Here is a 13,881-nt window from a genome sequence, read left to right on the forward strand (position 1 = left end):
TACCTTTAACATGTCCAAAAAATGTCATGACAACAACAGTCCTTGTTTTAAAATCTTGGGTAAATATGTGAATTATGTTTACTGAGGGAATATATAAAAAAGTAAATTGTTGCTAATGATGATATTGCTTGATAATGTGAAGGCTGAATTATCATCTGATGAGTTATATATTATAACAAATTTCAAACTTCAAATTCCAGAGTTGCTAAACATGCGGATAACCAGAACATCTTTGGACTGTGGGAGGAAACCGGAGCACCCAGAGGAAACCCACGCAGACACGGGGAGAATGTGCAAACTCCACACAGACAGTTGCCCGAGGCAGGAACTGAACCCGTGCCACCTTGCCGCCCACTGTGCCACGGTGTTCTGTCTCGTATCTGTGTCAGGCAACATTACCAGATATTATACATTTCCAGTCACACACTGACGTGTAGGGATTGGGAGGGTCACTATTAGAGTAATGCTTGGTAACGAGTATGGAAAACGTTTCAGAGTAAAAGCATATCAGTCACTTAGTAATAAAATAATAACATATATGATACTGAGTAAGGCAGGGGGATCCATCCTCTTGTAAATTACTCTTAATACAGATTTGTACAGGCATTTAATTGCTGTTAAAGATGACACTAAGGTGGATCAAAAAATATAACTTACTGACAACCATTGATTGCTTTACAGTTAATACAATTTCAAAGTAAGTCACTTGATAAAGTACAAATGAGTAGTGGAATAGAAACCATTTTTGAAAGACTATAAAAAAATTGATTCAATTCAAATAAAGTTGGTGAGCAGAATTCAAAAATATATTAATTGTAGAATTAAACTTCCAAAAGGTTGCAATAAGAATACAGGATACGTTTTAGACAAGTTTGATTCAATAATTTTAAATTTTAGCAACAGAATAACATTGCCAGGAAACACATTTGTCTAATAATTGAACATAAGTAACATTGTTTGTAATTCCCTTTTTAAGTATTTGATGAAAACATCTGAATCCATACAATTGTAACTGATAAACAAAATAACAATCTTACAATAGTGTTAAGTTGTGCTTTATGATATGAGAAACCTGTTGCAGTTTCTGCTGATTTCTGCTGGTAGTTGCTGATTTCTTTATGTATTGACATCCAATGAGTGTAAACAGTCAATGTCTCCAACTTTAAAATATCAAAGAGTTAAAAACAGGAAATAATGTAAATACACAACAGGCCAGTCAGCATTTGAAAAGAGAACATGGAAAAGAATCTTTCAAATTCAGATCCACCCCAGGGAAACACAGTCAGGAATACTCATTAAAACTGTCTTTGTCCTTCACACATGTCATTTCCCCAATTTTGATGTAGTATTTGCTCTGCTGCACAATTTTCAGTCTAGATCTTTTTGTGACAATCTTTCCTCTCATTGTTTAAAACCCTAAAACAATATGTTTTCCAATTCATCACTGGTGAATAGCTTCTCTTGAAATGCTATTATTAACGTGATCAGACCTTTCTTTCCCTTGCCATTCACATCAATTTCAATTCCTATTTCTCCTGTAATTATTTTCAGTTCCTCCAAACTCTGGGGTACACAGACTAGTATTGGGTTGTAATGGGGAACTTTCTCAATGTGCATTGTGTTGTTCCAATAAACTCTGCATTGCCTCTTGTTCCTCACTGGTGGTTAAGAATTCTGTTACATTGCTACCTGGATGATATTTCACTGTGTTTCCATCAGAAATGTTGCTTGCAGGGTTTAATTTGTCTGTTTCTGAGGGACTCTCTTCTTCATTTGTGGCTTTATTCCCTCCCTCCAGGCCACGTGGATAGTTTGACTCTCTCTGTAAGGGCTGTGTTTTGAGCTGGGGCTCAGATTTGCTCATCAGCTTCAGTTCCACATTCTTATCCATGACTTCCTGCTGACAGGGGGTGGGCCTGGTCTCCAGAAAGGGTTGAGCTGGAATTAATGATAATATTAAACAGATCAATCGCATGAAAACTGAGAGAAATATAAATGTGCCTATTAACAGGTCAGTAACAGTAAATATTGAATCATTACATTTTAATGCCTTTTTCCAGAATTTAAATAGAATAGCTGTTGTAGATTTCCTGTTTAATCTGTTTCTACTGACAAGGATATGGAGCGTTGATTATAAACCCTTCTGCATGACCCCCCCAGAGAGCAGGCACTGGGATAGGATGGAGAGTGGATAAAATGAAATAAAGCAGCAAGAGAGGGAAACTCAGTCTGTGGGTCGAGTGTATTGGAAGAAAACTCAAAAACGAAATCACAGGAAGACAGGATTCTCTAGTGAGGATTTTGCTGATTTGTTTCTCAAACCCATGTCATTTGTTAGTTAGCATAATGTTTTATTAGTATTGGTAACATTTCCTAGTGGTAATGAAGTCACAGGAAGCAGTAGATTTTATTAATCTCAAATAAATGCAGAGAAAATAATAGGTTAATTAATACATAATAAAGATAGCAAGACAGAAGATGTGACTGCAGAATTGCTCCTGAGTTATCAGCATGATTGGCACGAATATATCTCAGTAATTGTCTGTGCCTTGAGGAACTCTATTAACACTGTGATACATCAGGGAGGGAGATGGACACCTCATTTCAGGAGACAAAAGTGGGTACTGCAGATGCTGGATATTAGAGTCAAGATCAGAATGGTGCTGGAAAAGCACAGCAGGTCAGGCAGCATCCGAGGAGCAGGAAAATCAACGTTTTGGGCAAAAGCCCTTCATCAGGAATAAGGCTGGAAGCCTCTGCGGTGTAGAGATAAATGGGAGGGGGTGGGCAATGGGGAAGGTACCTGAGAGTATAGTAGATGGATGGAGGTGGGGGTAAAGGTGATAGGTCAGAGGGGAGGGTGCAGCAGATAGGTGGGAAGGAAGATTGACAGGTGGGACAGGTCATAAGGATGATGCTGAGCTGGAAGGTTGGAACTGGGGTATAGTGGGAGGAGGGGAAATGAGGAAACGTGTGAAGTCTACATTGATGCCCTGGGGTTGAAGTGTTCCGAGGCAGAAGATGAGGCGTGCTTCCTCCAGGCGTCGGGTGGTGAGGGAGCGGCGGTGGAGGAGGCCCAGGACTTGCATGTCCTCGACAGAGTGGGAGGGGGAGTCAAAATGTTGGGCCACGGGGTGGTGTGTTTGATTGGTGTGGGTGTCCCAGAGATGTTCCCTAAAGCGCCCTGCGAGAAGGCGTCTGGTCTCCCCAATGTAGAGGAGACCGCTTCGGGAACAACAGATACAATAAATGACATTGGTGGAAGTGCAGATGAAACTTTGATGGATGTGGAAGGCACCTTTGGGGCCTTGGATGGAGGTGAGGGGGAAGGTGTGGGCCCAGGTTTTGCAATCTCTGCGATGGCAGGGGAAGGTGGGTTGTTGGGGGACATGGACCTGACCAGATAGTCACAGAGGGAACAGTCTTTGCGGAAAGCAGGCAGGGGTGGGGAAGGAAATGTATTTCAGGTGTTGGGGCCTGTTTGTAAGTGGCAGAAATGACAAAGTGGCGGAAGATGATGCAATAAATACGGAGGTAGGTGGGGGTGGAAGGTGAGGACCAGAGGGGTTTTGTCCTTGTTGCGGTTGGAAGGGTGGGGTTTGAGGGTGGAGGTGCGGGATGTGGATGAGATGTGTTGGAGGGCATCTTCAACCACATGAGAGGGGAAATTGCTGTCTTTAAAGAAGGAGGTCATCTGGTGTGTTCTGGGGTGGAACTGGCCCTCTTGGGGTGGAGGCAGAGGAATTGGGAATACGGGATGGCATTATTACAGGAGGTAGTGTGAGGCGGTGTAATCTAAGTAGCTCCTGCAAATGGGGACGTGGGGAGAGGGAATGAGGGGGTGGGGGAGGGGAATGAGGAGGGGAGGGGTATGTGCCAAATTATACCAATTTCAGCAATTCTAGAACCTACCAAATGCCTAAATCCTCGCAGCAAGAAATCAATCAGAAACCAGATTAAAACCACTTCTGGTGAGGGCCCTTCCTGCACATGTTGAGATCTGCTTAAGAGATGGAAAGCCTAAAGCATTGATCTCCAAAATGACAGTGTGACATTAAATCAGAGTTACATGCTAACGGACATCACAATCTGCCTACTCTGCATATTTCTAGGGAGTGTATGTTGTGTTCTCGCTTATGCTTTTACTAAATGGGGAAATGAGGGGAAGGGGAATGAGGACATTGGGGGACAGGGAATGAAGTTATAGTGGGGAATAGAATGAAAACATTATGGTGGGGGAATGTGGGCATGGGGCTGGTTTATGAGAAAGTGATTGGGGGTATTTATGTGGAAGTGGTGGGGCAGCTTGGGGGAAGGAATGCAAAGTGTAAGCAGGCCCCAGGAAGCCTCCAGCCCTCCTCCTTCCGTTACTGTTCCTTCTGTCCTTCCCTTCCCCTTTTGCCTCCCTCACTCCTTCCCCTGTCTCCCAGATTACATCCTCATCATTTCCTGGGAATCATGCTGCATTCCACCCTCTACCGAGCATGCTCCCAGCTTCCTGGTCCTGTTCCCATTGTCTCTCAGGTCCCGTTACTATGACCACCAGATTCTGCATCCCACTTCCAGCTTCCCAGGTCCCATTCCCCCTCATGTAGGTCCCATCACCACCACCCCATTGTCCTGGATCCTGGTTCCCCCTCTCCCCTCTCCTGGGCCTTGTAACCCCATCCCCATCCTCCATTCATTTCCAAATGTACTGATAATGAGACATAGTAACGTGATTGATTAGACATTTACGCAAGATAAGATTGAACATAGTAATAGGTTTAACATTGCTCAAATGGTGAGCAGATGGGAAATGTTGAACTTCAAAGGGATTTGTTATCCTTGTTCATGACTAACTGAAAGTTAACATGCAGATACAGCAAGCAATTAAAGCAAATGTCACGTTGTTCCTCAGTACAAGGGGATTTGAGTACAGGAGTAAAGATGCTTTGCTGTAATTCCACTCAGCTTTGATAAGATGTCACCCAGACTATCAAGTGCAGTTTAGTTCTCAGTACCAACGAAAAAAATATACAGTATTTGGTGTAGATGGAATTCAACAAAACATTACAGACCAATTCCTGGGATGGAAGGATTTCTCTCAGAAATAATATTAAATAAACTGGACCTTTATTCTCTTGAGTTTGGAACAATGTGAGATGATCTCATTCTTCCAGGGTTCGACAGGGTCAATGGAGGTTGGCTGGCAGTCAGAGTTAGGGGCCTTGGGACTCGTTCTCAGAATAAGAGGTAACTCACTGAGGTCTGAGGTGGGAAGGAATTCTTTTACTCAGAACCTGGTGATTCCTTGGTACGGACTGTCTCAGGAGGTTGGGGATGCTCAATTGTTCAGTATGTTGAGACTGTAATCAATAATGTTTGGATTATTAACAAACATCAAGGGATATGGGGAGAGTGCAGGAAAATGGTGTGGACGATCAGCCAATGAATGATGGAGTGGGCCTCCTGTTGGTCCTATTTGGTATGTTCTTATTCATTGTCTACATCACGCTCTAGATGACCAATGCTCACTTCCCTTACTCTTTTCCTTTTCTAAATACACTTACAGGTTCTTTCTTTCTAATTAGCATACTCTACTTTCCTTCCTTATTAATCTGTTAGTTATTCTTTTCAGTACTTTATAACCTATCCAATCTTCTGACCCGCCACTTGTTAAAGTACAGATTTGAATCCCTTATAGACTCTACCTGTAGAGTCTCTCTTTGTTCGTCCTGGAGATTGTTCTCATTGATAGTCTGGAATAAAAACCCCTTGCAGACAGATTGGTTTAATTTTAGTCATCCCCTTTATTCACTAATAGCATCACTGTTACAACATAACACTGATACCTATAAACTAAACTAACTCGGTTCTAATAACTTTGGAGATGAGAGTACCAGCTCTTCAAGTGCCCCAGCAGGCTACTCCGATGTACTGATACAAAGTGGCTTCCGTTATACAAAAGTTTACAAAAACACTGCATGTTCTTAATTAGACAGATAACAATAATTAATAAGGAAGAAAAGTTAACTGACAGGTCTGTATACACTTGACTAATCACTCCTGCAGGCCCTAAGCTATTCATCAGGTGGGAAAAACATAGGTTAGGTGCTTGCGAGTGAGATAAACTCCTATCATAAAGAGGTTCCAGTCTGAGCTAATTGGAGAGTTCATAAGGTAACCTTGCACAGCTCACATGTCTGATACAATTATTTTAGAAAATGGCTTCTTAGCAACGAGGGCAAACTTTTGACCATAAAATGGCTTCCTGACACATTGTGCCAGAATCCCTTCAATGTTGGACTTAGAATAACTTTTTTTAAAGCTAGGAGCAGATTCCTGTTTTTAAGCACTGAATCATTCTGTACCTGAGGCTGAGATGTTGCCGTAAGGTTGCATTTAAACTGATTCATTTAAACTTATTTGAATTAAACATGCTTTCTTTCAGGGTTGTGATTCAAATTCAAATAAGACATAAGATCTGATTAATTAGAATTGGTAGTGGGGCAGTTTGTAAGGTCTGTAGAGTGGTCTGCAAGAACAGCAAGTAAGTTAAAGCTTCATCAATATTACCTTTTACAGAGTTTGTATTTAATAACCAGTAATGGCTACTCCATATTATTATAAAGTCTCAAAAATTCAATTAAGTTCAAACCATAGCAGGTAAGCACAAAGAGTTAATTTTCTACGGGCTTTGACAGCCCCAGCACGAAAATGGTCTCCGTCTCTCTCTCTCTCTAGTGTCCTTTTGAACTCTCAAGTCAGGGACTTGTAACAGAAAAATGTTTTTCCCTCTGTGTCTACCCCGCTTGCAAGGGTAAGAAGAATCCATTATAATTGATAGGACCTGACTGTTAATTACAAGGCTCTTGATGGTACTGGGTTTTGTTTCCAGGTCAGAATCAAACACTGTCATTAGTTTCACAAGGGAACAGTGAATGTTACCACTCAGTGTCCTGTTCACACAGATTCACTGATGCTAAGGCAAATGTTCTTAATTGCCTTAGAGCATTCTGTTATCACTTGGTGAGCACAGATGTTTTTATCTTCTGCATAACTTGGGACCCCCACCCCTGACTTTTTTTCTGAGCCTCCCTGCCTGTCTATCTTCTAGTGTATAGCAAATGTGTTCTATAATTCGACATTACATTATAGACTAAATGTTTAAAGACATGTTTTAAGGCTATAGACTTTCTCACACTCACATTTGTGGAATTGTACACGTTTTCTTTCCATTTCAGGCTACACTTAATTTCCTTTCGTTGACCACCTTCCAATGAGAAAGAAGCTTAGTACTCTGAAATATCTCCATAACTGGGTGATTTTGCATCTTCATTGACCTATCCCTGAACCTAATTTCTCTGACATCATGCCCTCATTTAAGTTTAAAACCGTAGCCTTCGATCCTCGCTGCACCTCCTCAAATGGAATGGGATGTTTGATTATATTGGGATAACTGCTCCCCTGAAGCAACTTTATTCCATGATTATTAATTAACCCTGTCTCATTGCACATTACCAGATGTAACCAACCTGCTCTCTGGTTTTCCTTATAATATGCTGCTCCATGAAATTATGATTCTATGAAACTGTCCCAAAAACATTTTATGAACTCATCATTCACAGAATTTACCAATCTTTCTTACTTATATATTTATAGAATAAAATCACCTATGTTCACTGCTGTACCTTTCTCACAAGTCCCCAATATTTCTTCCTGCGTCGCCCATCCTACGATTTGATGGGTCTTGGGGAAAATCACGAACTGCTACGGTCTCCATGGCAACACCTCCATCAGAGTCTAGATCAGAGTGGTGCTGGAAAAGCACAGCAGGTCAGGCAGCATCGGAGGAGCTCAGGAAAATTGACATTTCGGGAAAAAGCCCTTCATCAGCCCTTCCGGATGAAGGGATTTTACCCGAAACATCGATTTTCCTGCTCCTCGGATGCTGCCTGACCTGCTGTGCTTTTCCAGCACCACTCTGATTAGACTCTAATCTCCAGCATCTGCAGTACCAACCTCCGCCTGGTTGATTTTAACACCTCAATCAGAGCCCACTTGCCAACCAATCAGTACTCTTCTCTCATATATGTTGTTTTCCCTTTACATTAATATTCATGTGAATTGGTCTGATGAGTGCAAATGAAAAACTTCTCAAAAATATGTCTTTTTCTTTAGCAACACTGAAGTTTTGGAGCGACTGAATGACTACTTTTAAACCTAAGACAGAGGTTACAACAAAGACCAAACATTAGGATATCAAAAACACAGTGCAACTTCCAGGTAAGTTTTGAACTTTTCTCCATGCTTGTATTAAACTGAAGTAGGTGCCAGTTTTCATTTCCAAATGTATTGATGATGTGAAGGTCAGACCCAGTCCCCCTGGCTGATGGATGTCTATGAGAGATCAGATATAAGAAACACGCTGTATTTTTGATCCCTCACCAATGTGGATAACCTCACATTTCTCCATATTCCATTCCATGTGTGAATGTTCTTGTCCACTCACTTAGCCTTTGCAAGTCATCTTGTACCCTTCTTACAACCTCCTCTAACATCTAATTTAGTGCCATCTGCCAAGTTGGAAACATTAAATTTAATCCCACATCCCAATAATAAATTTAGATTGTGAATAGCCAGATCCCTGGCACAGCTTCCTGTGGTTTCTCACTGATCACAACCTGCTAACCTGAATATGACCCATTTATCCCTACTGTACGGTTTCTGACTGTTAATCCTTCAGTATGTTCACCCAAATCACATCAATAAAGCTAAATACTGAAAAGGTGGATGAATTGAGCAGATACTTTGTTTTTGAGGATAAATAAAACTACCAAAATAATTAAGAATCAGATGAGAAAAGGAGACAATGAGAATCCCTCAGGAACGGATATTGGAAAAGCTGTCAGAACACACACTGACAAGCTCCCAGATCATAGACTTATACAGATGTACAGCATGAAAAAAGACCCTTCAGTCCAACTCATCCAAGCTGACTAGTTATCCTAAATGTATCTAATCCAATTTTCCAGCATTTGGCCCATTTCCCTGTAAACCCTTCCTATTTGGGTCCCTTTTAAATGTTGTAATTGTACCAGCCTCCACCACTTCCCCTGGCAGCTCATTCCATACACACGCCACCCTCTGTGTGAAATGAATTGGCTGTGCTAAATTGCCCCTCGTGTTCAGGGGAGTGTTGGTTAGGTGCATTAGTCAGGGGTAAGGGGAATGGTCTGGGTGGGTTACTCTTTGGAGGGTCGGTTGGGCTAAAGGGCCTGTTTCCACACTGTAGGGATTCTATGAAGTCATCGCTGAGACAAAGGATGCATTTGTTTTAAATTTCCTAAAGTCCATATAACGGTTTCATCAGGTTGAAAAATAATCAACTTGACTCCTCTCTTCAAGAAGTGAGGGAGAGAGACGGTGGGAAAGTACAGGTCAGTTAGCTCACTACTGTCACAGGGAAAATGCTGGAATGTTTATTAAAGAGGCTGTAGACAGATACCTCAAAAATCTCAGTGCAATCAGGTTGGGTCAATGTGCTTTTGTGAAAATGCAATCATATTTGACTAATTTATTTCTTTGAGAAAGTAGCAAGAAACTGGTCAAAGGGAACATTGTGGAAATTGTGACCTCAGGTTGCCAGAAGGCATTTCACAAGAGACCACATCACAGGTTACCATATGCCAATGGTAACATGTGAAGTTGCATAGACAGAGGATTGATGACCTAAAATGAAAGATAGATTATGTAAAAATCTGTCATTTTCAGGTTGGCAAGGTGTGACGAATGAAGTGACATAGTGATCAGTGCAGGGGCCTTAGTTATTTACAACGTAGATCAATGATTTGGTTTAAGGAACTAAATATATGGTTACCAGATTTATTGATAATTCAAAGAAAAGCAGGAAAGTTAGTAGTAAACAGACACCGGAGTCTGCAGAGGGATATAAATGGACAAGCATATGACAGCTGGTTTAGAATATGGACAATATGACATTGACCAAAGGGAAAACAAAGAAAACTTACAACCCAGGAACAGGCCCTTCGGCCCTCTAAGCCTGAGCCGATCCAAATTCACTCTCTAAACCTGTCACCCAATTCCTAAGCGTCTGTATCCCTCTGCTCCCCACCTACTCATGCATCTGTCCAGACACAATGTAAATTAATCTACTGTGCCTGCCTCTGCTACCTCTGCTGACAACGTGTTCCACACACCTTGTCCACTTTGGCAGCAAGAATAGGGAGCAATATTTCATTTAAACGGAGAGAGACTGTGGAACTCTGAAGGGTTAAGAGTTCTGATACATGATTCACAGAAAGTTAGGATGCAGGTACAGCAAGTGATTCGGGAGGCTAATTAAATGTTGCAGTTTAATGTAAGAGTTGATGCATAAAAGGATGTTGTGTTAAAGGCATTGGTACTACAGCATCTGCAGGACCACCCACAGGTCTGATCCCCTCATGTAAGATAAAGATATAGATGTATCAGAAGCCGTTCTGAGAAGGGGTTGCTAGGTTACCTTCCGAGGAATGTTGGACAGGTTGGGCCTCTATTCATTATAGATTAGAAGTAGGAGAGATGTTCTTACTGGAACACACGAGATCCTGAGGAGATTTGATAATGTGGATGCTGAAAAAATGTTTCCTCTTGTGGGAGAGACTAGAATCATTGGATATTTAGTTTAAAAATGAGGGATCTTCCATTCCAATGAACTGGAGAAAATTTCTTTCCTGTCAGAGGATTGTGAGTCTTCAGAACCTGCTTCTCCAGACAGCAGTGAATGCTGGGACATTAACATGTTTTAAAGGTAGTGTTGATCTATTCTTGACCAACCGGGAGTCAAAGGTTATTGGTAGGTTTGGAATTGAGGATTATCCCTGTGGGCCTAGTGACTACTGCTGATCGAGTCTTTTGTTCATTAAATGCAGGTAGGAATAATGCACTATTCGGATTTACTAATGGCTTTCGATAATTTATCACATGGAAGTCTCTTGAGTAAGGCCAGAACACATAAAATGAAAAGATAAGTTACTGCATATAGTTCTGGCTGCCACACTAACAAAATGACGTGGAGGTTTTGGAGAGGGTACAGAAACGGTTTACCTGGAGATTGCCTGGTTTGGAGGGTATGAGCAATAAGGAGAGATTCGACAAACCTGGTTTGTTTTCACTTGAATGGAGACTGAGGGGTGTCCTGATGTATGTTAACAAAATTATGAGAGGCATGGAGAGAATGAGTTCTCAGAGTCTTTATCCCAGGGTAGAAGTGCCAAACATTAGGGGACATAGGTCTAAAGTGAAGGGGGGAAAGTTCAAAGGAGATGTGAGAAGCAAGTTTTTTTTGAAATCCTAGTTCCCACATTCCTTTCCATCCTCACCTTTTATGGAGATTCTGGCGATCTCTCCCATTCCATTGATATTCAGTCAGTGAGGAGGTGAGAGTGTGTGAAGGGTTTAATGATCAATATTAGCCCTGGACTGGGCCGATCACCTGAAGGAAAGTCAGACAGGGGACAGGACGTGTGTATACGTGTGTATGTGTGTGTGGGGGTTATTCAGTTCCATTCCCCACAGTGCCCTGTACTCCCAGTACAGGAGATTCCCCCACACTCACCCTGTCCCCTCAGTTCCACATTCCCCTCTCTCTGATTCTTACCTCTCCAGGGCTTTTTCCAGATGATCATTCCAAATATTGCAGCCATTGCAACGACTAATTGCCCTGTACTCCCAGTACAGGAGATTCCCCCACACTGACTCTATCCTCTAAGTTCTACGTTCCCCTCTCTCTGAGTCTTACCTCTGTATGACCGTCTCCAGATGATTATCCCGAATAAAGCAGCCAGTCCAGTGACTGATCCAATAATAATAAGTATTACTGAAAGGTGGGGCCACTCTCCGTTTTTTTCTAGAATTGCTGAAACACATTTGAATAACACCAGTATTATTTTTGTTCCTGGACCCATTCCCAATTTTCTGTTGATTGGGGACAATTTTAACTGATCCCACTCATTGGGAATTGTTTAGATTGATTGAAATGCTGGTTTGACCCTTATCAGATTTCCCTCTGCAGTGAAGTCCCTGAAGATCCCATTGATGGGGATATAAACATCACATTGTCCCAAACCTCGGGGTTACCCTCCTGTTCCCCTTCTCCCTGGTGTCTGTGCTCTGTCCTTGTTCAATCCCCAGAGCTACAATGGACAGCCCAGGAGGCAGCATCACTGATGGTTTTCATATCAAACTTCAAAGGGATGAGGAATAAACAGAGTGGCACGGTGGCTCAGTGGTTAGCACTGCTGCCTCACAGCATCAGAGTCCCAGGTTCGATTCTCAGCCTTGGGTGACTGTCTATGTGGAGTTTGCACATTCTCCCCGTACCTGCGTGGGTTTCCTCCGGGTGCTCTGGTTTCCTCCCACTGTCCAAAGATGTGCAGGTCGGGTGAATCGGTCATGACTAAATTGCCCAAAGTGTTAGGTGCATTAGTCAGAGGGAAATGGGACTGGGTGGGTTACCCTGCGGAGGGTCAGTGTGGACTTGTTGGGCCGAAGGGCTTATTTCCACACTGTAGGGAATCTATTCTAAACTGACTGCGGGAAACTGGGCTGAGCTGATAATGAAGAAAAAGACAGAGAAACAGAGCTGACATTTAAAAAAAAAAAGCACTTGGTCCAATCTAACTCCAGGATTTGGTCCTAATTTACTGCAGTGAACCCACCACGGTGAAGAGATGAACTAAGTGAGACTACCCAGCTCAAAGAAAAGGCTCCCACAAATGTCCAGAGATAGTGGGACAGACACTTGGATATGGATCAACTGATCAAACAGAGTATGGGTGGATTTGTCAACTTGAAAACTCAAGTGTAAAGCTGACAGTGGAATTTCTTTGGAATTGAGCATCTTTAAAAAGAATAAACACAATGAAACTTTGTTTTTCTGTTTGTGTTAATGTCTTTCTCAGTGTCCTGTGTTGTTTCTTTTGTGTAATTAACCCGTGCTCTGTGTTTGAAGAGCCTCTGTAGGTTCCTGTGAATATGTTTCAGTGTCCGTCAGCACCATAAATAATAAACATGTCAAGAAAATGATCCATCAAGTCAGGCTTTCTAAATATCCTTAAAGCTGGGACTGGGAGGTTTTGGTTTCTCAAGGAATCAGGGCATCTGGGAAGCAGAGAGTCAAGAGGATTTGAGGACAATGACTAGCCACGGTCACGTTGAATAACAGAGTAGAATTAGTCGTGTACTTTAAAGTTTTAGGATTTTCAATTAAATTGTGGTGAAAATCATCCATAACCTCGTTGAATGGTGGAAAGGATTCAAAAGACACACACACACACGTACACACGCGTACACACACGCACGCACACACACGCACGCACGCACGCACGCACGTGCACACACGTGCACACACGTGCACACACACGTGCACGCACGTGCACGCACACACACGTGCACATGCACACACACGCGCACACACGTGCACATGCGCACACACGCGCACACACGTGCACATGCGCACACACGCGCACACACGTGCACATGCGCACACACGCGCACACACGTGCACACACGTGCACATGTGCGCACACACGCGCACACGCGCACACGCACACACGTGCACACACACATGCGCACACACACACACATGCGCTCAACTATCACCACAGAAACACACGTGCATACGCGGGCCCGCGCGCGCGCACACACACACACGCCCACGCACACACACACACACGCACGCACGCCCACACACACACACACACGCAGTAATTCTCGATTGTTATCCAAGAGGGTTCACATTTTCAACGAAAATAGATGTATTCCAGAACTTCATCACAGAGTCCTTTACTGGATTGCTTCTGTTCAGTTTGGATTCTAAATTAGATTCCTGATTCG

General features: G+C 42.6%; 1 long non-coding RNA gene and 1 pseudogene across 1 annotated transcript; one reads left to right on the top strand and one right to left on the bottom strand.

Annotated features, from left to right (window-relative positions):
- Nucleotides 1–603: 603 nt before the first annotated feature.
- Nucleotides 604–13,881, bottom strand: part of LOC122541262 — a 59,128-nt pseudogene continuing 45,850 nt past the window's right edge.
- LOC122541271 lies at nt 1,926–13,091 on the top strand. The gene is made up of 3 exons (XR_006309548.1): nt 1,926–2,011; nt 8,164–8,268; nt 12,696–13,091. It is a non-coding gene; the product is annotated as an uncharacterized LOC122541271 (long non-coding RNA).

The sequence above is a fragment of the Chiloscyllium plagiosum genome, chromosome 37, assembly GCF_004010195.1.
Source record: "Chiloscyllium plagiosum isolate BGI_BamShark_2017 chromosome 37, ASM401019v2, whole genome shotgun sequence".
In the NCBI taxonomy this organism is placed as follows: Eukaryota; Metazoa; Chordata; class Chondrichthyes; order Orectolobiformes; family Hemiscylliidae; genus Chiloscyllium; species Chiloscyllium plagiosum.